This window comes from Sturnira hondurensis, unplaced genomic scaffold, assembly GCF_014824575.4.
Source record: "Sturnira hondurensis isolate 20B ecotype Veracruz unplaced genomic scaffold, ASM1482457v3 Scaffold0019006, whole genome shotgun sequence".
Taxonomy (NCBI): domain Eukaryota; kingdom Metazoa; phylum Chordata; class Mammalia; order Chiroptera; family Phyllostomidae; genus Sturnira; species Sturnira hondurensis.
In genome coordinates, this window is record NW_028091637.1 from 11,769,370 (window position 1) to 11,796,334 (window position 26,965).

General features: G+C 37.4%; 1 non-coding gene across 1 annotated transcript; it reads right to left on the reverse strand.

Moving 5' to 3' along the window:
* Positions 1-12,664: 12,664 nt before the first annotated feature.
* On the reverse strand, positions 12,665-12,767 carry LOC119004125 (U6 spliceosomal RNA). The gene has a single exon (XR_005070120.1). It is a non-coding gene; the product is annotated as a U6 spliceosomal RNA (small nuclear RNA).
* Between the last annotated feature and the right edge of the window lie 14,198 nt (positions 12,768-26,965).

Sequence of the window (26,965 nt, forward strand, 5' to 3'; positions counted from 1 at the left end):
ATGACTTGAAGAGTCTGTGGTAGCCTTATCACCAATTTAGGGCTTGTACTGTCATAGAAACCCTGTCCTATCTAGCTCCTTCTGGAATTCAGTAGCAAATTAGAGATCATAGGGTGGGTGAACATGCTGATTCTAGGCGTTACTCCTCACCTAGAAAATGAGAGTTGGATTAAACTGTTTCTAACATCTTTTGTAGCTTTAATTCTGATGTCTCGATGACCTAACTTGGTGACTGACAGATTAACAACACAAGAAAATTACATTTCCTATATGCTTTACCTACTTCATTATTATTTCTCAGTATTCTGCTATCTCAAAAGACAGTACCATGGGCTAAAGGACATGGGGCGTACAAAATCAGTGGACAAAATAACTGTAATAAGAAAAAATATTTCTTGATGCAAGTTTTCATATGTTAAATTCTTGTTTTAAGCTTCACAATATACTTCATTGTGACTGAATACTAATAATCCTCACATCACAGAGGAGAAGGAATCTCAAAAAGTTCATGTAAACTGTTCTACAGCTTACACCTAGAAACAAAACAGTTTGGATACAAGTCCAGGTCAGGCTAATTTCAGCTTCATTTCTCTTTCATGTTACTATGCTGGTATCAGCATAAAACACAACCAATTTCAAGTTTGCTGATGGGAAGGAAATGGAAGAACCTGCATGTGGGCGCCCACTCCCAACCCCTCGGCAATGACCATGGTGAATGTAAGAAGTAGTTAACTTAGGCTATTTTCTCATAAAGTCAGAAATACACATAAAATTACTGAGCTGAACACTTGATTTGTATTCAAACAATAAGATTTTAAGAGCATGTTTTATTTTATTTTTCTTATTGATATTTTCATTTATTATAAAAATTATCTTAATGTTTGGGAAACTGTACATGTCACAAGGGAATAAGAAATACGTAATGACTTTTTTTTAATTTTAGACAAATTGTCTTCTAAAATAAGAGTAGGCCCATGTGGGAGGTAGGAAGGTTCTTGAACTACAGAAATTTAATGTATGAAGTGAAAATAACTTTACTAAAAAAATCAATTGTTTATAGGCATTTAATCTTTTTTAAAACTTTAGCTAAAAATATTAATGCTGCCTTCCTACAGAAGACAGTATTTTTATCATACTTTTAAAAAGAAATTACCTATAAATTTCCTCTCCATAAGAAAAATTTTAAAATTCTATCAGTAATAGTTCAACTTTTCAGAGGCAAAAAAAAAAAAGGCATTTATTTCAGGGATGATAAGGAACCTAAAGAACCAAATAAAATTTTTCTTGAGGTGTTATTCGTGTTGCTAGGGAAGACTTAGTGGTGGTCATGATGGAGTGTGACCAAAGGGTTAAAATAAATGAGAAGAATGAAAAGAATAAAAAGCCCAGAGAGAAAAGAAAACCACAAGAAAATAGGTTCACTAATGAATNACCCAACCCCTCGGCAATGACCATGGTGAATATAAGAAGTAGTTAACTTAGGCTATTTTCTCATAAAGTCAGAAATACACATAAAATTACTGAGCTGAACACTTGATTTGTATTCAAACAATAAGATTTTAAGAGCATGTTTTATTTTATTTTTCTTATTGATATTTTCATTTATTATAAAAATTATCTTAATGTTTGGGAAACTGTACGTGTCACAAGGGAATAAGAAATACGTAATGACTTTTTTTTAATTTTAGACAAATTGTCTTCTAAAATAAGAGTAGGCCCATGTGGGAGGTAGGAAGGTTCTTGAACTACAGAAATTTAATGTATGAAGTGAAAATAACTTTACTAAAAAAATCAATTGTTTATAGGCATTTAATCTTTTTTAAAACTTTAGCTAAAAATATTAATGCTGCCTTCCTACAGAAGACAGTATTTTTATCATACTTTTAAAAAGAAACTACCTATAAATTTCCTCTCCATAAGAAAAATTTAAAAATTCTATCAGTAATAGTTCAACTTTTCAGAGACAAAAAAAAAAAGGCATTTATTTCAGGGATGATAAGGAACCTAAAGAACCAAATAAAATTTTTCTTGAGGTGTTATTCGTGTTGCTAGGGAAGACTTAGTGGTGGTCATGATGGAGTGTGACCAAAGGGTTAAAATAAATGAGAAGAATGAAAAGAATAAAAAGCCCAGAGAGAAAAGAAAACCACAAGAAAATAGGTTCACTAATGAATGAGGAAGCGCATGAAATTAATGATGAGTCAAAAACAGCTGAGTTATTGGACTCATTGTTTAAATCGGCCTTTAACAAGAGAAATGAAGCAAAAAATATATAGACAATTAGAGAGTAATGAAGACATTGCAAAAACTGTTCCAGCCGACATAAAGATAAGGGGACTCCTGAGTTGGCAATCAATGGAAAATCCCATCATCCTGAGTTATTAGGAGACTGGCCGGCATGTTTACCAATCGGTGCTTACTTATTTTTAGAAAATGAGAGAATGTTGGCATATTGGGGAATATAGAGCAGAGTCTTTGAACGGTATTAGAAACTTCTACAAAGGAAGGTGACAGTGTAGAATTTGATACCCCTGAAAAATATTAGGGAAAACTTGGCAGAGTGCCTCCAATAAGAATAAAGCAAAACATAAGAATTTGTGGCTATTCCATCACCAACTCACTAAAGAAATTGAAAGAAAAACAAGAAAGTCAAGCACTTAGACCTTTGGATCATTTCAGGTCTGGTGAGTCATGAAAAGTTCATCAGAGTGACTTGAAGAAAGTGATTTAATCATGATTTTGGAAATAGGTTAAAGATCACCATGAGTAATGTAAATATATGGCAAGTTTTAAAAATGACTAAGGGGGCTTAATGTGGATTACTATTGGTTCTGTTTTGTTTAAAAAGTTTACTATTTATGACAAGCAAAATAATTGTTTAAAATATTAAAAATGATATTATTCTCTCTCTTTTTAAAGATTTTATTTATTTATCTTTAGAGGGAAAGGGAAGGAGAGAGGGAGAGAAATATCAATGTATGGTTGCCTCTCATGTGTCCCCTGCTGGGAACTGCAACCCAGGCATGTGCCCTGACTGGGAATGGAACCGCGATCGTCTGGTTCGCAGGCCCGCACTCAATCCACTGAGCTACACCAGCCAGGGCCAAAATAATATTATTCTCTTAAAGTCAGGGAAAACTTAAAACAACCAGAAAGGCAAATGATCAAAGAAGGACCATGAATCTCTAAGTGGAGTCTCACACTAAAAATAAAAGAAAAAAAAGGGATAAAAGTTCTCAAGACCTCAAGGGTCTTAGCTAAAACACTTACTCAGCATCTTGCCATTCAACTGGCACAAACATCCAACAATAAGACAGAAGCACTAGTGAAAGAGATCATTGATTTTTTTCCCCTTTAATCTCAGCGATCGTAAAATATTCTCAATGCTGGAAAGACTAATAGGTGTCTTTTCCGATTTAATCAGCAAGCAGCATGTAAAACATCGCATTCTGAGAACTGGAGCATCATAGTTCTGCCACTGTGGGGCTGGAGAAAAAGAGCAGAAATGGACACAGTGGGGCTTGGAGATGAGTAAGAAGAAGGTAGTCAAAATATCAGATGACTAATTCAAACCTTAGTTAGCTCTGAGCTCTAAGGGGCTTTGGAGAGAATTAGAGGAAGAGCCCAAATTAAAAACTAGTAAGATTAGGAAAAGAAGATGAAAAAACTTTTGGTTGAGTTGGCGCTAATGTGTTACTAATAAACGGAAAACATAAAGTCAGGAAATCTGAAGTGGAGCAGAGGGGTAGAACATGCAGTGATGAGTTAGCATTTCAGAGGACTAACTCAAAGGACAGACAATACACACTTGCTGTCGTGTGGACAAACGAAAATGTGACTGCCGTGACTTAAGCTACTCGTGTGCCTTGGTGGGCTTGATGCCTGGGGTTTCACTCATGAGATGGAGAGTATTCTGGCTGCCCAATTCAAGTGTTCTCAGTCTCTGCTATTGATGAAAGATCACTGCTTCTCCATGGGGATGCGCTATATATTTTCATTGTTTTACATGTAAACACACCACTTCCTCAATGTTAATGACGGCTCAGCCCGATCAAACACGTGCAACATCTGACACATTGACTTGACTGTTGTTACTACCACTCACATCATCCATCCAGGGCAGGCGTTACCCTCTAGGCATCACAAATAAGGAAATCAACAACACCTTTACATGCATTTCCAGTGTCACACAGCATGAAAGCTGTGAAGCTGGACCATAAACCCAGGTAACAGGCTCCCAAACCCTTGCTCTTGCTCCACTCACTGCTCTGCACTGAGATTGACTAAAAATGCAGACTATGCAGGTCCTCTCTGTAGAAATCAGTGGTTTCAGGGTCGTGGTGCTGTCCTCGATGGAAAGGAGCTGAAATGGTTCTCATCAGAGTCCATGATCTGGATAGCAGCAGCCCAAAAGGATTGCAGAGACAATTGCACTCTCCTGAAATATGTGTGCTACCTGAGGCCGGTGGTCACACTTCTCACCGTGGCCTTTGACGCCCTGCCCTTGATTCAGGGCATTTCAGCAGGTCTGCAAACACAGCCTGTGCCTGTGACTCCCATGGCAGGACAGTGGCAGTTTCTGGGCCCAACAGCTATGTTTTTCTTGAATGAGACCCAGCAAGACAGTTAAGGGAGTTTTCGCTTTGCACCCCTTGCGTGGCAGGTCTATACACATACTCTCACATATCGGCATCTCATCTTGGCAGCCTGTGATTTCAGATGCTTAATTCAAGGTTTGGGGGTTTGTGCCAGATGTCTAATGACTCAGAATATTCACCGATAGAGACTTAGATGTCGTTAGATTCCCCTGAAGTTCTGTGTCTTCCCAAGCATAGCTTCAAATGAGAATATAATGCTAATGAACTAAGCAGTTCATTCATTCAGAGAATCATTTTACATATATGTCCTGGGCTCTGGTGGTGTTTACCAGTCACTACATCCAGCCTGAGACACAGAACACAAAGACAGCTGACCCTAGTATTCTCATTCTCTAACTAGTGAATTTACTAAATTATGAGGCATTTCACAGGGGTCTCCCATTGTTTGTCCAAGTGCTAAAGTTTTCTGATGACTTACCTATTTTATAGAGTAAAGTAAATGCAGAGTTTTCCTTTTAATAATGTAGTTTTGACTCCCACGATTCTAATATGAATTCCTAAATGTGGAAGCAATTTAATTATTGAGTTAGGACAAGAAATAGCTTATATGATTGAGTAAGTGAATTTTGTGGTTAAAACAGAAAAAAATACAGTTTAAAAACACTGGTTATTGGGAACGTATATGAATGACGGGGAAACCACAAGTGGTGTATTATATACAGCACTATAGCACACAGAGTACATTGGGCAAAAATTCCTACCAAAGGTGGAGTTGACAGCGGTCCATGAAAAAGGAATCAGAACTGAAAACCATACCAGTACAATAGTGTAGGACAGATAAAAGAATTGATGTTGTGGATAGAAGCAATGGTTTTGTCTAAATGGAGCACAAAGTTCATGAGCAAAGCACTGGGATAAGCTGAGTTGGGGGAGGAGGGCATCTGGGGCATTTAAAAACCACACCAAGGGTATTTGGCTTGCATGGAGAGTCACCGGCAAACCCACATACAACTACAGGAAACTTCAAGACATCGCCATTTGTGTAAGGCTGCTTTTCAATGTGCAGTTACGAGCTGGGTCATCCGGGGAAGAACAGCTTCTAGGTTGTCTAAGTGTCAGCTCTCGCAGTCTGGGCAGTGTAAGTCCCAGACCCCAAACTGGCTCTACATCAAGGGACAATTGAGTCTAGTCCACCACGAAGTCCATCTCTATGCCCATCTCACACCGGTTCAGAGATAAACTCCTGGGCCTTCAATTCTCCACAGAGCATCAGCCCAAACCATTCTCCATGCTCCACCTCTCTCATAGCCTCTGATGCCTTCTTCGCCTCTCAAATACCCTTAAGAGAACTTGAGTATCTTAACTAGAAAACTCTTGTAGGTTCCTAACTCCTTCTGTGAAGGAGTGTTTTTGCACTGACTGAACACATGGCTGTTACGCAGCCTACCTTTTCCTGCTGCACCTCTTACCTATTTTAGTGGGAGCCAGGTCAGGTTTGCAAACTGGAGTTGTAAGCAGCTTACATTCAGCCCAGGAGAAAAGGTCAGGGAAGTCAATGGAGAACAACCTGTTTAGGAAGACCAATGTGGGCAGAGAGGGTCTAGAAATTAAGAAATGAGCTAGTCATAATAGTAAACAGACTTGAATCCTAATTGCCAACTTGAATCCTAATTGTCAGCTATTAATTGTCTTCTTTTTCAGGATTCCCTGACTTCCATATAGAGTCCATATTTAAGAAAGTTTATTTTAGAGGCAAACAGAAGCATGATATATTAATATTAATACACTATAAAATCTGCTGTAATTGAAGTATAAATAAAATGTAATGTGGCCCTAGGCTGGTGTAGCTCAGTGGATTGAGCAAAGACTGTAAACCAAAGAGCTGCAGGTTCGATTCCCAGACAGGGCACATGTCTGGGTTGTGGGCCAGGTCCCCAGTCAGGGCCACGTGAGAGGCAACCACACACTGATGTTTCTATTCTTCTCTTTCTCCCTCCCTTCCTCTCTCTCTAAAAATTAATAAAACCTTTAAAAATGTAATGTGAATACATCCCCCCCAAAAAGGTTTGTACAACCCTTGTTTTGCTTCCAAAGAGGTGCAGTTTGAACACAGAGCCTTCAAAGTATTGTGTGGGGGGGGTTGTTTTGTTTTTTGCTATAGTCAGAGTGAATTCCCACCAATTCTTCCATGTGTCAAAACCTGTGTTTTTCCTTTCCTTCTGTCTGGAATGTCCTTTCCTATCCAATCCCTCTCTCACTTGGCTAGCCCCTGCTCACTCTGTAGGTTGCAGCTAAAATGTTCCTTAACCCCTAACACGGTGGTTTGTACTTCCCCTCCCGTGGGTACGGTCGTGCTGTTCTGTCACCGCTCGTTCCGTGCTCCTTGATTTCCAAAATCCAGAGCAGTGCTTGGCATCATCAGTGTTCATTCAGTGATTACTGAGTGACTAAATTAGTTGAACAAATACTTGATTAAATGGATGAATGGCTAACATCACTGGATGATGGATATATAGATATTTGTTGTTGGCTTCTGAGAGTGAGTCATACCACAGAGAAAATTACTATGTATGAAAAGAATGAAGTCAAGAGAACCCAGTATCTGCTCAAGAGAAACATATTACAGGAATACTCTCTATATTCTTATATTGTTTATTCATCAAATATTTATGAAATGCCTAACTTTTATGTCAAAAGTAACCCTTATTTTTTAAATTTATTCAAACACTTATTGGATTTCAACTAGTTACATAACAAATTATTTTTGCTTCTTTGCTCCAGTAATTTATTTGTTGTTTTTCCTGTATTTTAGAAGCCAATGATGAACTAAATTGTTTTTTTAAAAAACCTGCCATTTGTAAAGAGCATGTTTAAAATCTTGATAAATATTTTTTCCTCTGTTCCTTCAAAGGAATTTTAAAGCAAAGACTAAATGTCAAACGAGGCCTACTGTGTACTTTTCATGAAAAATTGACTTGCATATGCATATACAAAATGAGTAATTATAAATGAATAGGGAAATTAGTTTCTGTTCTGTCTGTGCAGAGGTGTCATTGGTGGAATGGTGATCACCATTCAGGTCAGCTACAGGCCTGGGATTAAAGTAAGGCTCTGTTGATGTACACAGTGTTATATGAACTCTAACATACCCCAACAACTACTTCCAATATTGAAATTTTTCTATTACAGTTAAGAATCTGTTTAAATCAAGGGGAAACTGGACACATGTAAAAAGTAACACTTATGTTCAATTAGAACTGAGCTTCTACATATCTACTCAAACCACGTATGTTGTCCTGAAGGCAGAGGAAGGTTTTAGACAGAAAGAGGATCCCTGAAGAGAACTGGGCTTATTCTCCACAGGAATGGAATAGACCCGATGCCTTTGGGCACCAGCCCTGATATTCTCCCTGAGTTCAGAGTTGGTTCACTACCTGTTGCAAGTGACTTGCTGATAACACTTGCTGTACTCACCAAGGTATGACCATTTGTGAGAAAATCAGCCTTCCTTTGTGACCTTTACCTTCCATTTATGAATGTTTGTCTTTGAAAGTTTCATATTCTTTCTCTCGAGAGGTTTTGGCAGCTTCGATTATTATGCACCTACTTAAAATCAGAGAAAATTATCCAGACAGAACTAGTTGTTACCAACATTTTGACATTATGCATATTACGATTCTTCCTACTATACAGACTCAATAGACCAGAAAAGCAAAATTGAAGAAAAAGTCTTTTCTACTATCTGACTAGCTGAAAGTCAGTGGAGAGTGAGCCTGCTCACATGGAGGGAAAAAGCGGTCTGGACAGGAGAAATCCAGGAGGCACAGATGCTGGGCAGTGGCCCAGGAATATGGGTGGCAGGAGCAGAGAGCCAGAGGAAGACTCGCAAGTGAAGGCTGCACCCACAGGAACACGCGTTTGTAAGGACTGTGAGCGTGAATCTGAGTGACATGGGACCCCACTGAAGCAGTTTTTAAATCTTCACCCAAGGCTACATTTACTGATTTTAGAGAGAGGAGATGTGTGTGTGTGTGGGGGGGGGCGGGGAGAGAGAGATCAGTTGCCTCCCCTATGTGCCCCAACAGGGGATCAAACCCACAATCTTTTGGTGTTTGGGACTATGTTCCAACCACCTGAACCCCCTGGCTAAGGCTCAAGCAATTTTTTAAGTTGAGGTTAATCTCACATACTTTTAAAATTTTGTTGTGAATAATTCAGTGGCATATTTTATATCACAACTGCTCTGGATGGTTTCCTGTACATGAAGCCCTACAATGAGTAACCATGTGTGACTGGTGTCTTTCACTTGGTAAACTTCTTCTGAGACTCAGCCTCTTAACGGGACCATCAGTGTCACATTGCAAAGGAGATGCAAAGTCGGGGATGAATTGTTAGGTTTCTTTTTTCTGTGATTTATCATACCATCAAAGTGATATTGGGAACATGTTCAGTTACGTGCATGGCCCCTGATGTTCAGGAGAGAGGCCTGGGCTGGAGGTAAGTGTGGGCTGATCTACAAGAGAATCTCTCCAAAGCCTTGATGTTGTCCAGTAATTTAAAAACCAATGAAATAAGGAGAAAGCAGAAAAGGGAATTAGATGGATCAGTGAGGCAGAAGGAGACCAAGAAAGTTGTATCTGAGAAATTAAATTTAGCATCGAAATACACCAGAATGTGCATTTATTGTTTATGTAGTAGATAATGGGCTTTTGTATAATTAAACATCTTTGAAGTTATCTGACCAGTTTGGATTGGCAACTATTTTCTCTCTAGCCCTAGGCAAAGAGAACAGCAATAGTCAATGTGAATACCAAAATTCTTCCTGTATTAAGCTCATTAACAGATCTAAATTTCTATTAATGTCCAGGGAAACAAGGCTAGAAACCATCTTCAATGCTAATAGGAGCTATGAATTTAAATTTCCATTGAAGTAATAAGGCCAGGTGTTTTAAACACTGGCAAAACTCGGTGGTGAGGGCAACTGAAAGGCATTCGCTTTAGAACTGGGTTGAAACGTGTAATACTTATTAAATATCTTCTTGTGTATAAACTCATTCTGGTCCTCGCAGATATGCAAAGTTGAGCGAAGCACTTGATCTTGTTTTTCAGATGAGTTGTCATTTAAATAAGACACTATAGCCAAGATAATACATTTTATAAAATGCTAATGGGAAGGAAAAAGTGATATCATTCACACAGAGACATGTCTGTACAAAAGCCTGGAAAGATGTACTTAGCAACCGAGAACAGGAGAGAAGCCATAGGAAAGAAGAGAATAAGCAACAGGGGGCTAGAGCAAAATCTCTACCAATTAGTAGTATATGTAAACAAATCTTTCAGTCTAGTAAAAACCCCAGCTGCCATTCATGGCTTTTATGATGTGCCAAGCACCATTTAAAGTACATCCATGTCAATTTACTTAGTCCCTGTAGCAATCAATAAAGTGAGAGACATTTTTCGTGCCTGTATCACATTCAGCCGGCCTACCTACTTGTTTTCAGAGCGCTCTGTCAGCACCTCCCCACAAATGCATCCTATGACTCTGTGCTTTTCTACCTTCCAGATTGTCCCTAAAGCCTGAGAAAACCAATCTGCTTGCATGTGGGTGCAGCTGGGGGGCAGTCCTCAACCCGTATGGGACAGGAGTCATTGGATACATGCCTTGGCTCTCCTCACTTTGGAGGGAGCACTTTGAGATGCATTCTGCGTGGCTCCTTGGGCAAGCTCCAGGGTGATGGGTGGAGCTGTAGTTGTCCAGCATAGTCACTAGCTCACACATACATTTTTCATTGCCTTCTTCTCTCCTGTTTCATTATCCTTCCTTCCTCACTCTGCTTTCTGTAATCTCCTCCCTATAAACATACTGCAACCAAATCCATGTCTCAGACAGGTTTTGTGGATATTTCTTTTATTTTAGTTAAGAATATATACACACACACACACTTCAGAAAGGGTAAAATCTAGATTTAACCCTGATCTTCCAGGGTAAGTAATACTGAAGCTCTTGGAATTAAGGTTTTCATTATTTAATTGTTATAGATAAATGAAATATTTAGAGTCAACTGTGGAATTCTGTGATTCTAAAGTATCATTTCTTATGTAGAAAAAAGGGAGGAAATATTTTCTGATAAGAATTTAAGACCTAGAGCACTGAATATTCTGGACAAGAAAAGTTCTCTTATCCTCATAGTTTAGTCTCTGAATGTTTTATCTCCATAGACAATGCATGGGAAAACCCCATTTTTCAGTATTTTATAAAAAGTCTTCATTGTGTTCTCTTGGTTAAGGTCCTTTCTCCCAGGTTTATGGGAACTTAGATGACAATTACAGCCCACATTTGGGTAGTATTTTCCTGTTTGTCATGCTTGTACATATGCTATTCCATTACCTGTTGGAACTGGATTCCATGAGCTATGTGGCATCATTTTACAGATGAGGAAACTTACTGCATTGATTGCATCTTCAGGCTGATGTACTTGGCATGTGGCGGAACCAGGTAATGAATCCACGTATACCAGGCACTACAGGAAAAATTAACCTGCGTATGCACACACAAAATAAGTAATTATAAACCAATAGGGAAATTTGTCTATGAATTTCCTCAGCATCACCATTTATGAAGTCTTTGACTACAGTCAGTGCTAAGGAGAGCAGTAAAGAATGACCTCTCTGGGTGAACTGCGTGGAAAGGAAATTGTTTAAATGTATTTAGAGATAGCTGCTTCCCATTAATTGGCATCTTTTATTCTCTACATTTCCAGAGCACATGTAGATGCATGAAGAAGATTGATTCTAATAAAAGTAATAGAAAAGAATCATAGTGAAGTAACATGGAATCCAGTTAAAGACCCCTGCAGACACAGGCAATTGTTCAGCTCCTCCACTGGTGATTCCTACCACTTAAATGTCTGCAGTCTCTTGATCTTTGGTTTGTTTATTTTTAAAGTGGTATTGATAATTTAGTATCAAATAAGAATATAAACAAAGTTACATTTAAGCTGTAAAACACTCAAATCATAAATGGCTGTATGGCCACCTTTTGCTAATTTCAAGCTGCTGGCTGTCAGCTCACACAAAATGAGGAAGGTAAGAATCTGTGTAGGAGAAGTTAGCAGTTTGCCTGATAACTTTTTTACTAAAAAAACTAACACTCTGTGCCTACTAAACAAAGTAAAGCACAGGGAATATAGTAAATAATATTTTAATAACTGTGTGTGGTGTCAGGCACTAGACTTATTGGGAGGATCATTCCTAAGTCATATAAATGTCCAATCACTCTGTTGTTCACCCAAATATAGTATAATACAGCATGTCAGGTATAATTGAAAAATAAATTTAAAAAACAATAACTCCCCATTTCTCCCTCCTAATGCTGCTGGCAACTGCCATTCTATTTTGTCTGAGCGTTTGACTGTTCTGAGCACCTTATGTCAGTGGAGTCACACAGTGTTTGTCTTTTTGTGGCACGATTGTTTTATTCAGTATTATGTCCTCATGATTCATTTATATTGTGGCATATAACAGAATTTATATTCTATTTAAATTTATTATTCAGCCTTCCTTTTTGAAGGCTGAATAATATTCCATTGCGTATATACACTAGATTTTGTTTATTCATCAATCCATTGATGAATGCTGGGATTATTTAAACCTCTTGGCTATTGTGAATAGTGCTGCTCTGAACGTGGGTAAATAATTTTCTTTTTGATATTCTGCTTTCAATTTTTTGGCATGAAGTGGAATTGATAGATCATATGATAGTCCTATTTTAAATTTTTTGAGGAAATTCCATACTTTTTTCCCATACCAGTTGCACCATAATTTTTTATTCCAACCACTGATACACAAGAGTTGCAATTTCTTTGCGTCCTCACCAACACTTGTCATTTCCTGGCTCTTAGCATACTTTTTTATAGTAGCTAGTAATAGGTGTGAGGTGTATCTCATTGAAGTTTTCATTTGCATTCCCCTAATGATTAGTAATATTGAGAATCTTTTCATGTGCTCATTGGCCATTTGCATATCATCCTTGGAGGAATATCTGTTGGAGCCCTTTGCGCACTTTTAAGAACATGGAATACTTCAGGAATTGATGCCACCCTTACACAGGAGCTGTGCTCATTTTCTCTGTACCTTTCCAACTTTAGCATATGTCCTGCCAAAGCAGGCACATGTAGTTGTTGTTTCTTAATGAGAATTTTCAATGTTTTATTAGCATATTTTCCCTTTCTCAATAAACCATCCCCCACTGTGCACCTATACCCAATGTTTTTGTCCTTCAGAAATATAGAAGGGGATGTGTATTTATTCTTAAAACTTATTTGCTCTTCTCAGGTTGTCTGCTCTTTACATTGAGTGATCACTGGTAGTCTTTGTGATTTCGGGGTTTTGTTTTGGTTTGTATTTGCTCACATTCCTAGATTTGTGGCAGAGAATAGTTCTAAGGTCTGGTTGGACTCTGCCACCTTAAACAACCTGATCGAGGTGGAGATGAGGAAGGAGCAATATTTCAACCTTGCACCTAAAGGGGACATAAATCTTGGTCTTTTTTTAAAAAAATTTAATCAGAAGTTCTTAATTTTCTCACCATTGATGTTCAGATCATTTATGCTTGCACTGCAACCAACATAAATCATTAACACAAAAGAATAGTAAGCGACCTTTAATCAATATCGCTTCCTTCTACTCGACACTGTTGGAATGAAAGCATACAATCTGTCATCGACCCTGCATCTCACAAACATTCAGCAGGCACTTGTATCTTTCCAGCACTTACCTTGCTCCAGCCACACTGGCCTTCTTTACGTTTTTAGGGCAAATCAAGTTCATTTCCTCTACTAAAACTTTGCACATCTTGTTCTTTTCATCATTGCATCACTTTTATTGAGGTCTTGGCTTAATACTCTCTCCTTGGAGAGGCCCTCCTGACCCTTAACCAGTGGTGCTGCCTCCTGACAGTTACTTTCTACCATTGCATCCACTTTATTTTTTTCGCAGCACAAATCACTTCTGATTTTATGGCATTCATTATTTTCCTGTGTGTTTGTTTCTCGTCAGCCACCATCACCCACCATTCAAATACATGTCTCATGACTGCTGAGGCCTGTTCCTTTGGCTGACCTCTGTGTCCTCAGTGACTGAAACAGCACCTATTAATAGCACATATTTAATAAATACTCATATACGTTGAATGAATACACAGTGACAGTGTCAATCAAGGGTCAGCAAACTCTTTCTGTACAAGGCCATATGGTCTCTGTTGCAACTGCTGAACTTTTCCACGGTAATGCAAAGGCAATCAAGGACAATACAAAAGCAAATTAGCATGACTGTGTTGCAACAATATTTTATTTACAGAAACAGAGGTTGGGCTGGATGTGGCCTGTGAACCATGGTGTGCTAACTGCTGGAGCAGCTCATTCGTTAACAATTGGGGTTTTAGGGCACACTAGGATGTTGATTCATATGCCGGTATTTGCCAGAAAATGTGTTAGTAATAATACAGAGCCAAAGATAAAACTGGATTTACTTCAAATATATAGACAATAATTAAGGTACAGATTAAGAGAACATTCCATAATCTCTATATGTAATTAGGACTCTTGTTCTCTCAGAGGCTTCAGCGGGAAGAGAAATTTTGGCATTGGATATATTGTGTAAGTGAAAGACGGTTGAAATCACCTCTCATGTCTAGCAATGGTTCTCACACTTGTGTGCGTCAGAATCACCAGCCACAGCTCGACTGTACCCACAGGGTTTCTGGTCCAGTTCAGCAGTGGTAGTGCCCGAGAATTTGTGTTTCTGGGTAGTTCCAGGTGATGCTGATGCTGGTGAGACAGAGGCGGGAAGTGGAGAGAAAATGCATGTTGAGATGTGAGTGAGGGCATAGAGGTGGCAGTTGGGGGTTATGAAAATGGTAAGTAGGACACAAACAAGAAGAAATTATCCAGAAGAGTAGTATAAATATGGATTAAAGATCAATTGGTTGTACAGATGAAGGAAAAATAGGAACCATAAAGCTATAACATTGTTATCTGGGGAAACTAGGGGAATAGCAGTTCATTGGGGATCTGAGCAAATGAGGGATCCATGGAGGAGGTTTGAAGGAAAGATCGTGAGTTCTCACTTGTATGTGCTGTGTTTGCCGGGCTTATATCGATCCAAGTGAGATTGTTTAAGAGGCCTTTGGAAATATGGACAAAGCTCAGAAATGACTTCTGGGACTAAGACATATACTTTTGTTAGCAGTCAGGACATGGGTGGTCATTGAACGCACAGGGAAATGTGAAATAACGCTTAGTGGCCATGAGGGATGAGAAGAGGAGAAAGTCTCAGGAATTCTCAACTGTGCCCCGCTAAGTGCATTTTCTTCTCTAACAGAAGTACCAGACTGACAGTGATACAGCTGCACTTGATTAAGCATGGCATTTGCCAATGTATTTTTTGATATCATATTGGATAAAATGAGCTACTCACTTTGTGTATGGTATTAATACCTGGTTTTATGAATGTAGATAAGGGATATTGACACACGAGCAAAACGATGTGAAGGAGGATGACTGAAAGTATAGCAGCAGCCTCTCCCCTCAACGGTATCCCCCCTGGTAGATCTGCCAGGACAGATAGATTGATGCTTTTGACATAAAACTGAAGGAAATGTGATGAATGAGGGAATGTGCATGCTAACGTGGAGTACAAGGTTAGATCTTATCTTACCAGAAGAATTTTTTAAGAAATAAATCTCGCTTTTCACTTAAAAAATGATAAAAAGGAAGATACAAAAGAAGGCAGAAAGAATTGAAGAGCGTGTGGAACTGACGTATCAAATATTAAGGCAGGGGACATCAACTCAAATGTTTATATAACCTCATTAAATGTACATGGACCAAATCTCCCAATTAAAAGGCAGAGGACTTCAGATGGCATCAAAATAAAAATCAAGACCCAAACCCTGTGCTGTCTGTGTGATGGGGTGAAAACAAACAAACCAACAAATGATATGGTATGCACATAATAATGATAAGAAAACTTATCAAAGTAGACTTTAGGGCAAGGGTTATTATCTAAAATAAAGTGGGCATTCTATAGTGATAAAAACAATACTTCACCAGGAAGATGTGCTAATATTAAACATAAACATACCTAATAGGAGAGTTTCAATATGCATATAGCAAAAAATGATCAGTTCAAAGAGAGAAATGGAAAAATCTGCAATTAATCTTGTTGATTTTCACTTTTCTCTTTCAATCATTAGCAGAACAACTAGGTAAACAATTCAGTAAATATATATTAGACTTAAACAACAGTCAGCTTAAACTAGTTGATATTTAGGGAATTTTCTTCTTAAAGATTTAAAGCCGCAAGCTTTTGGAGGAAAGACAACAAACCTCCAAGAGGTTCTTCCACATTTCTGACTTTAAATGTGTATTGGAAATGGCTTTTGGGATAAATGGCCTTTTGGGGGCCTGGGCTGCTTTTGTAGCCACTTCCTGCTGAGGCCTGTGTTCAGACTTACAAAAAGATAATAGAATTTTTAGGTGAGGTTACTGTCCTCTGGAAACTTAATTTCTTCAAAACCTTATTAATTTTATGACTTATTTACTTCTAGTTAGCTTCATGTATGGGTAGCCACATAAAAAGTTCTTTTCAAAACCATTCTCTGACACTCATATTCCCTTGTTTCCTGGTTTCTTCATATATCTCAACAAAACTTGACTACCTTGAGTAAATGAGGCCGACACAGGAAACATTCCAAACCTAATCACTGTACTAAGATTTTTCATCACGTCTTTGTGGGGGAAAAAACACTTAAAAATTTCATCTGATATTCAGGATCCAGAGTCTGTCAATTTTTGCAATATCCCAGGCCTTATATAGGTGGTGTCTCTTTATCCTTACATTTCTGTTCCTACACTGTTTGTCTCATTTCCTAGTTGCTAAACAGACACAATGACAATCAACACATATTAAAATAACCTTTTTCAACCTCTTTCTCCAGCTTAGTATAATTTGCTCAGTCTTGTAAATTACTGCAGACAAGAGGTGTATCAAATATCCTGCATTTAAATGACATGGATAAAGAGCCATGGAGATGGTTGTATGCATTGTCTTGTCGTCTTCCATTCAGTCACTGGGCCAGTGCTGCGTATTAAAATTTTTTTGCAATGTCATTCCAGTTCCAGTATCAATTTCAGTGTTAATAACAATAATTCTGGCTGACTGCTGAAATAATACAGGATCTCAGTGGCTTTAAATAATTAGGCTACTTAGTGTACATGCGTGTATGTGCATGCACCAGCCCAGCCACATAGCAGGGAAGGAGGATGTAGAGGGAAGGAGCGGGATAAGGAGAACTGATGCTCCGACCTGTGCTGGTATCTTTAGAAGGATGGATTTTAGAGGGCTGATCAAAGCTAAAAACCGCATCCACCTGCTGCGTGAACTCTGAACTGCTGCTGCCAGCTTAAAGAGCCATTGACGATGTGCTGTTTACAGGAGCCCTGTGCCAACCACGAAGATGCTGATCCCTGCTTCTTTTGTCTCCTGCCCTTCCGGGCACGAGCAGGAAGAAGCCAGCTTACAGTGGGAAATATAGCTGTAGGTTTCCAGACCTAGCATTAGAAATAACTCTAGAGCAGCGTGGATTTTGAGTTGAGCAACTAAGAGGTGCAATGTTGTCTGACCTATTAATTATACAGGCATGTTTGCATCTTACCCCAGTTCTGATAACTGAGAACTAATAATATCAACTCATAAAATTATGCACAGCACTGTAATTGGAAGATTAATGATTTCTCAAGTAAAATTCCATGAGTCCAGTTTCTAACTGGTAATGTGATTAGGACTCTGGATACACTGGGAGGAAGGTGCTGCATTGCTTTTGCCAGCACACACCTTACCCAACCCTGTCTACAACCACTGGGATGGATTTCACAATGGGGTCCCTGATTCTGCCATTTTTCCCACTGAAAACCCTTGGCTTGGAAAACCAAACACATGTAATTAATAATCTCATTCAAAGTAGCACTTTCCGCTGTTGGCTTGAAATCTGCTCATCCCACGAGTTGGTTTTGTCCAAATGTCCAATTTCTAGTTCCCTCTCAACAATGGAGTTGCTGAGGGAAGTTCCACATCCAAAAATAATTATATTTTCCAACCATTGCCAAAGTTGATAAGTTCTTAACAGTGTTCCATTTATTTATTGCTTTAAAAACAACTAGCTTCCAACAACAATTTTATTAGGTTACATAACTGTGTGGGTTAGGAATCTGGGCAGGGTTCAGTGAGCAATTCTTCTGCTCACGTGTTGTCAACATGAGTTACTCAGTGCTGTTTAACTGAGGGTTGGGCTGGTCTGGAGGCTGCCCATCCTCAGGGGGGAACCTCTCCCCATCAGTGGAGTTACGGAGATTCTATATTCTCTCTCCAACAGGCTAATGGGGGATTTTACCTGGTGGCTCAGGTCTCAAAGAGACCGAGACACAAACCATCAGTCTTAAAGGCAAGACTCGGAAATGATGGAGTCACTTCTACCATAAGCAATGCGAAGGAAATACACTCTCCAAGTTACCTGTATCATTCATAAGAGATCATTCTAAAGGAGACATTTTTCCAGATACTAGCAGGCAGAATTAATTAGATCAGCTTATGCTAATGAACTGACTATTTAGGCTTTCTTAAGTATGTCAGCATTCTCAGAAACAGAAAAGAAACAGAAACTAGCCTTGGAAGCGTGCAGGTCTGCTTTCCTGGTGATTTCATTGCAAACAGTAGGGAAAATAAGAAGCATTGCCCTTGTGCTCAATGTCTCAAACAGTCATCTAGCACTGTATCTTCATTTGGGGACTGAGAAGTTGAGTCCAGCCACCGGTGAAACTCCAGACGGGAGCAATCCACTGGAAAGGGTGTTCAGTTTGGTCCTGGGTTTAAATTGCGTGCCTCTCCCCCAACAATCTGAGCAGAGAATCTGTTTTTTCAACATTAATATACTAACGGTCCAATTTGGGCTGCAAAATCTGAGGTCTTTCACCTTGTATCTGAAATATATGCAGCTGCTCACCCTTCAACATGCAATGCCCTTAACCTGTTCCTCATCTCAGCTCGCTATACCTCCCTGATACAGCCCCATCCGTCTTTTAAGAAGCGTATTATTATCATTATCATTATTTTGCTTTAGTAAGGGGTGGAAAGGAAGTCTTCATTATGTAAAATGTGATATATAAATCTATGGGGAGTGCTTCTAAAAGTAGAATGTCTGCCAAGTTCTCTAGCAACTTTACCAGTATGCAATTAAGTACTCATTTAAACTATAGTTTTTGTTTGTGTGAAGGGAGAGTGTGGAACTCAGAAATAGAAGTTGTTGTAGGGTAGTTTTTCTTTCTGTATTTTCAAATTATATGTTAGACTCTGGTTTTGACAGCTTTGACTTTTAAAGGAACAAAACTTGATTTTCACTTCTAGTAATATGGTGGCCTAGGTGACCCCAAAAGGCCTCAGCGCAGAATATATAAATGTCCTAGATAAAGTATAAGATTGAGTGTGGAATAAGACAATCTTCAGAGGCTAGAGACTAATAATAAAAGCAAGTTTAGAACAATACTTAGAATTGACTACGGCATAGGTTCTGAAGCATCTGAGTATCCCTGGTGGCTTAGAGCTAAATGTTTAAGTCTGTGCTTTGGGGGTAGACTGTAGAGAAGGCCTGAGACCTGTGCAGTGCAGGTGGGTGTGGTCCAAGACCCCAGCACCAAGTCTGCATTTAAGAAGCTGACACAAACAGTAAACTGAAGGAAGAATAATGCAGAGGGAGATATACAAGACAGCTGTGTGTCTCATCCTTGACTTTGACTAATGGGTAAAGTAAGGAAAATATATATGTATAAATTGTGTATACATGCATGTATATATACATATGTACACATACTCAATTACTTTGAGAATTGCTTTAAAAAACCTGACCCTATATAAATTACAGACAAATTTGTGTATCTGTGAGATTAAAACTCTCTCTTGGTTTAAGGTCATTTTGCATTGCTTAAATGCTTCCATGTTAAGAGTAGAGAAATAAAGATACTCTCTGGTGAAACGTAATAAGAACACCAGGAGTCAAACATATTTTACAGATGGTGTTGCAGAAAGTATGAACTTCAGGGTCATTTATGGTTTCATATCACTTTTTGAAAATTTGTTCTCTATTTGTGAAATATGTCATTGGTGTTTTAATAGCAATTACGTTGAATCTATAGATTGCTTTGGGCAGTATGGACCTTTTAATGATGTTGATTCTTCCAATCTCTGAATGCAGTATCTATGCCTCTATTTGTCTATATCTTTCTTAATTTCTCTCTTCAATGTTCTGTAGTTTTCTGAGGACAGATGTTTTACCTCATTGGTTAAGTTTATTCCTAGGTACTTTAGTTTTCTCCTTGCTATAGTAAGTGGGATTTTCCCCCTAGTTTCTGTTTCTCATTTTTCATCTTTAGTGTACAAAAATGCCTTCGATTTCTGAGTTTTGACATTGTACCCTGCTGTTTTGCCAAATTCATGTACTAGACTGAGTTGATTTTTGGTGGAGCCTATGGGGTTTTCTATGTACGCTACCATGTCATCTGCCAACAATGATAGTTTACTTCCTAATAAACAAAACAAACAATTGAGCAAAATAGAACTAGAAACATGGAAATAAGGAGCAAACTGACAGTGACCAGAGGGGAGAGAGATAAGAGAAAAGAAGGAGAAGGGTCTAGTCAAGGAACATGAATAAAAGGCCCATAAATATGAACAACAGGGTCAGAACCAACTGAGGGGGCAGAGGAGGTGCAGTGGGCAGAGGGGGGGGAAGTAACCAGGGAAACATTGGGACAACTGGAATCGAACAACAATAGAAAGTGTGAACTTCCCAGTAGCAACAACAAAAAAAGAATAGATTTTAAAAATCTAGTATACAAGAAAGACACTAGGAATAGAGATTATGGTGAAGGTTAAAATAAAACAGTTCAATCGGATACATTAAGACAGCAGAGCTTGAATTTATCAGATATAAATATTGTATTTAAACATTAATATTACTATTTAAAGATTATATTATACATGTGAAGAAGGAATAAGTAACTATCCAATTAACAGATGTATCTGTAAGACCCACTTTTCCCTCTATTTACTTTACATAATAATCATATTTTTAAGTGGCCTAGGTATATTATTAGTTCTTTCTTTCAATCATAGATATTTATTTTATTTCCTTTAGGCATACCTAGTAATTTTTAATTTAATGTTAGACATTGTAATGAAAGAGTCATGGAGGCTATAGATTGTTGTGTTCAATCAGTGAAAATCCTCTTTCCTCTTGTTAAGAAAGAGTGAGAAAATGGTGGGTTGTTATTTAAAACTCAGGCAGTATGTATGTATGTATGTGTGTATGCATGTTATGTATGCATTTTTGTCTGACCTCAGGTGAGCCCAACAAGGATTTTCATGGCCAGTCTCAGCTGCCTGGGGGACAGGCGGGGCGGAAACTACAGGAGGCATTGCTCTGCCTTTAGACTTTTCTGTTCATGTTCCAGTCTCCCCCTACTCCATGTAGCTTTAGTTTATAGAAAAGTCTTGAGAGAAAACAGAAATTGTATCTGATGTAGGACTTCTGCCCTGTAGGTCTTTGCTTCCTAAGAAACACAAGGTTTTGACTTAAATCTCCGGCTTCTCAAGCCACCAGAGCACCCAGGAAATATCTTGTGGGAAAAATAACCATGGTTTTTGTTTCCTCAAGTTTTTAATTTGTTTTGTCAGTACCAATGACTGTTAAATCCTTTGCATATTTCTGTTATCTCTAGCAGGGCTGATCTGCCTGAGCCAGGTACTCGATTTGCATGGAGAATCAGAAAGTTCCACCCTCACCCCCAAAATTTAACAGCTGTAGATTTTTAACTTGAATCAGAGGTGTTCTCTCCAGAATTTTAATTTCTAATGTTCATTGTCCAATAGCTCTATTATACCCTTAAATTATGATATTTATAAATTTTCTAGTTGTTGCTATTGTTGTCCTGCCATGAACCTCTTACCTGTAATTTTTGCATGTTGACTGCAATTGCAATTTTTTCTGATGACTAATGTTGAGCACATTGTCATAGGTTTATTGGCCATTCAGATATTCTCTTTCATTTTTCTTGATCAGTTTTTCATTGTTTCTTATCTTTTCTTGTTGAGCTATGAGTTATTTTTTATATACTGAATAATTCTTTTGGTATATATATATATATATATATATATATATATATATATATATATTTTGCAAGTAACTTCTCCTGGTCTAAAAAGCCTTAAGTGACTGTGTGCTCTGTTAATTGATAAACAGAAGGTTATAACTATGATTTAATTAGTCTTATATAATTATATTTTTGATACAATTAATTATAGTTCAATATAATTTTTATTATATCTTTTATTTTGTATACCTTTTCTTATTGCATAATCATTCATATATTTTTTATTGTTGTTAAATTACAGTTATCCCCACTCTCTCCCCATTATTCTCCTCTGCCCTACCCACCTTCCCAACCTCCCACGTGCAATCCTCGCCTCCTGCCACACTGTCTTTCTCCGCGGTCGTTTATACGTGTTTCTTGATGAGCCTTCCCTTTCTTTTCCCCATTAGTCCTCTCCCCCCTCCCCTCTGGTCACTGTCAGTTGGTTCTTTTTTAATGTCAGGTTCTATTTTGCTCACTTCTTTATTTTGTTGACTAAGTTACACTTATAGTGAGATCACATGATATTTGTCTTATTTCACTTAGCATAATGTTAGTATATTCTTTATATTCTTTGATGGTAAACTTCTTGAAAATTTATTGGCTTTTTTCTTACATGTAGATTAAAAAATAGCCACTGATTATTGTTACATGGGGTGATGTAGTTATGTTACATTGGTTTTCAGTTGGACTACCCAGACGATCCAACACAATTCCGTGAAAGACTGTGTGTTCTACTTGACAACTGTATCATAAATCAAAAGTTAATATGTTACCAAACTCTATTCTGCCTCATTTGTTGCCTTAATTACTATAAGTGTATTATAAATTTTAATAGATGACATAATTAAATCTTATAACTTAGTTTATTCTCAGCACTGTCATAGCTCATTTCTGTTTGTAAATGGGTTCAAGTATTATCTCATCAGGAAATCATCCATTTATGTTCCCCTTAAATCTGGGGCGGCCTTGTAACTTACTTGACCAATAAGATGTAGCAGAAGAGACGCTGTGCCAGTCAAGCCTAGGCCTCAGGAGACCTCGCAAGCTTCCACCCTGCCTCTGAATCTCTTTCTTGCCATGAGGCCATCGCCAGACTAATTTACTGGGAGGATAGGAGAGCAGAGTGGGGGGGGTCTTCAAGCCAACAGTCAGCCAGTCCCTGGAAACAAAGCTTCCTAATTGGCTGTAGAAGCATGACTGAGTGTAGCTAAGACAAAGAGTGTCCGTCTAGACTCGCAGGCCAATAAGCAGAATACGGAGCTGCACAGGACATTGTATATGATTCAGGACACTGTGCATAGGACAATGTATGTCACTATAGTGTGGAGGTATATTTTCACAACATTTCAAACATATGACTATTATATATTTTCATTATAAATCGATTGCAGTATAATCACTATCTTTACAATATTAAATCTTGTGTTTCATGAATATAGATTACCTTTTGTTAATTTAAATCCTTAATTTCTCTCAGTAAAATGGTAGGTCTGTGTATGTGTAGAGGTCTTACATTATTTTAGATTTATTTCTAGGTATTTGATTATTGATTATTGATATGCTTGTCTAATTGTCTTTTAAACTTATTTTAAGATCATCATTACAATATGAAAGTATATTAGTTTTTGTATATTGACATTATGTTTTCATAAAATTGCTAAATTCACTTAAAAACTCTAACAATATACCAAAATATATTTTTGTTTTGTATATATAGAAAATATTTGCAATTAATAGCAGTCTTTTTTCTTTGTTTCCAAACCATGTCTTTTAATTATACTACCTGCTTCTTTGTACTAACACATATTTGTAGTCCAGTGGTGAATAGACTATACAATAGAATATTTTTGTCAGTCATTTATAGCTACTCTATATAAAATTATGAAAGTACTATTTTATTTCAAACCTTCTAAGAGTTATTACTTCCATAAATTGCTGATAAATTATATCAGATACTCTTTGTATCTACGAGATTATCGTATTATTTTGCATCTGTGTCCATGGGAGAAGTTGATCTGCTTAATATCTTTTCTAATCATTTCTGATAACCTGTTTCCTTATGTCTTTGTCAGGTTTTGAATATTGGTGTCTTGCTGTCCTCCTGGTCAACTACAAAGACTCATAGACCTGTTTGGAAGAAGTTACTCCTGACGGTATGTAAACATGGAGATTTCCATGTTGGAATGATTCAACCATGGAATCAATTAAGTAGTTGTAGCATAAGTTGATATTTTATTTCTCCTTGTGTTAGTTCTTAGGATGTATTTATTTTTTGGTCAGTTGTCAAATGCACTGCCATGCTTCATACTATGTCTATATCTTTTTAAGTAGAATCAATATTTGTGCTTCTATTTTTATTCCAACTATTAGTCTCTTTAAAAAAAAAAACCTATCTTGCCAAGGGTTTATGACTTTTAGTAGTATTTTGCAGTATAATTGTTTTTGATGGTCTTTTCTAGTGATGTTCTATATTTTATTAATATCAAATTCTATATTATTTTTTCTGTTTAACTTCAGTTTGCTATTCTGTTTCTATCTTCTGTAGATGATTGATTTTTTAACCTTCTTCTTTTATAACACATAACCACATCATTAATTCTTTTCCAACTTTTTTGTATATAGTATTTTTCTTTCACTGAATTTAATGTTTAAAATATTCTCTAATTTTTATAATTTTAATCCATTCATCATTTAGAAATACATTTCAATTCCAAATCATTTCTGATTATTTATGCTGTTTTATTATCAATTTTAATGGTTTCATTTTCACAAGGGGAAATGTCAGTATATCAGTCATTTGACATTTGTTTTGTGGTATAGATCTTAATAATTTTTGTAAAAGTTTTATGTGCAGTTGAAAAATGTATATTCTACAGTTTTGAGGTGTATTGATTTATGCATTACATGTATTCATGTTGCTCAAATGTAGTACAGGACTTAATGGTTAGCATTTGATGAGTTACTGAGAGCTGTGATGAGTTATTGAGACAAAGTCATCCTCTATGTCTTCACTTGCAGTGGTCAGAGGAGGAACGACAAAGAGCTACGGTGAATCTTTCCAGAGAGATAGATAAATGTTCATTGTTGTGATTGTAGTGATGGTCTCCAGTGTGTGTGTGTGTGTGTGTGTGTGCGCGTGTGTGTGTACCAGATAGTACACGTTTAACATGCCAAATTTATATATATAAACAATATCCCCAAAAAGAAAGTAAACAAGAAAATGCACATGATTATCTCAATATGCGCTGAAAATCACTTGATAAATTTCAACATTCATGTAAGAAGATATTAGTGTATTAGAAAATTTCTTAATCTCTTACAGAAAATAGGGTGCCCCCCCACATATATGTATTTAGTAACTCTTCTTCAAAGGTTGACCTTTTCTTAAGAATTTTCCTGATGACAGACAGAACATAGCCTACAGACACCTGATGTATAAAATAGCTATTGCCCACTTTGTTAAATGATATTAATTCTAAATTGGGTGACTTTCCCCAAGGATATTTCTGTTTCTTTTAACAAGTGTGTCTCTTTTCTGGCTCTCTTCCACCTGCTCAAAAAGCCTTAGAATTGTTGTATTGCCTTCAGTAAGTTTTGTCAGCTAGAAAGAAACTTTATAAGCTGCTGCTCCGATGCAACACTTAGTTATTTTTCTATTTAATTTCAGTATAAATTAACTTATCCCTGTGCAGGTAGCATTAAAGCTAATAACCCTAAAAGGATTGAGATTGGAAAGTAACGCTGCCAGCGACAAAGCTCATTAACGGCCTTTATCACTACAACCTGATGAACTACATCCGGGATCATTGGCATCGTTATGCCAATGCTAATACATTTGTTTCTTTAGCCAAGTATTCCTCATTTCACTCTCTATTGATTATTTATGGGTCCAGTTTAGCCAATTAAATTCTCCTTTCACTCTACCCATTTCTAAAATTGATAGTACAGAGCTCCAATGTCAGTGTACCTATGCTCTGTGTAGTTAAAAGCTGCATTAGGGAGACAAGAAATGGAGAAGCAAAAAGAGATAATGTTATCCTAGAGTGCAGGTCATAAAACAACATGCAGAGTGAATAATAATTCTTTTGCGTTTCCACTTATTTCTTTTAAGTGGAGTTGTTGGAATTTATTTAAAACCTGATTGTACCTTACAGCCCTGATATAGTCTTGTTGATTCATTTTCATAAAAAGCTTTCAGTTATTTTATTTTCATGACAAGTAACAGAGCACCCAAATAATAACAAAACAAAAAAGATGAAGTTATTTCACGTAAGACATAGATTGGAATTAGAGTTTCACATCTGGAAAAGTAGCTAAAGAATATGGTGAAGGACATTTTTGCTTGGCTTCTACTCTTTCATTCCCAGAATATCAGTTTTTTTGTTTTTTGTACCCATAGGCACTCATTGTTTTAAGATGATTTCAATAACTCTAGGCATCAGGACCCCATTCAAAGGCTTGACGCAGGGTAGAGACTAGGACAGTGAAGGTGAATTACCACGTGATTCTCTCTTCTATCATCAGAAAAGAAAGTATAGAGGACATATGGACGAAAACTAAGGTGGGGGGGAATGGGAGGGAGGGGGGAGCACTGCAGGAGTGGACTGGAATGAGAGTAAAAGACAGAAAACTGACCTTGAACAACAATTAAAATAAATACACTAAAAAGAAAAGAAACAGTCCTAGATGACCTTCTCTTACTTCTCATTGGCCCAAAATTGATGAATATATTCATGTCGACATAGGAGAAAGATTGGAATCTTCATGGATTTTTCTATTAGTTTTTAGTAAGAAAGCCATGGATAATAGCTTTTGAGTAGCCAGTTAAAAGTGTATTTAAGAGGAAGAAGGTTCCTTTTCTGGTAAGTGGAAATCTCCATGGAACTTTATTTCTCCATACTTATCCTGAGTGTACCATGTACATTTCATGGAGGGACAAATTTGAATTCAACTACTTGGAGTTATGTTAGTATTTCCAGCTGAGTTCTGGTGCAACATTAGGATCTGCTGTAATGAGAGTGGTCCAGGAATTCATTGTCCAGAATGCACATGTTTTAAGAGTGAAATGGGGACCACTGATACTCATTCTTGGACAACTGAATATAAGTAATATCCCAAGCAAAT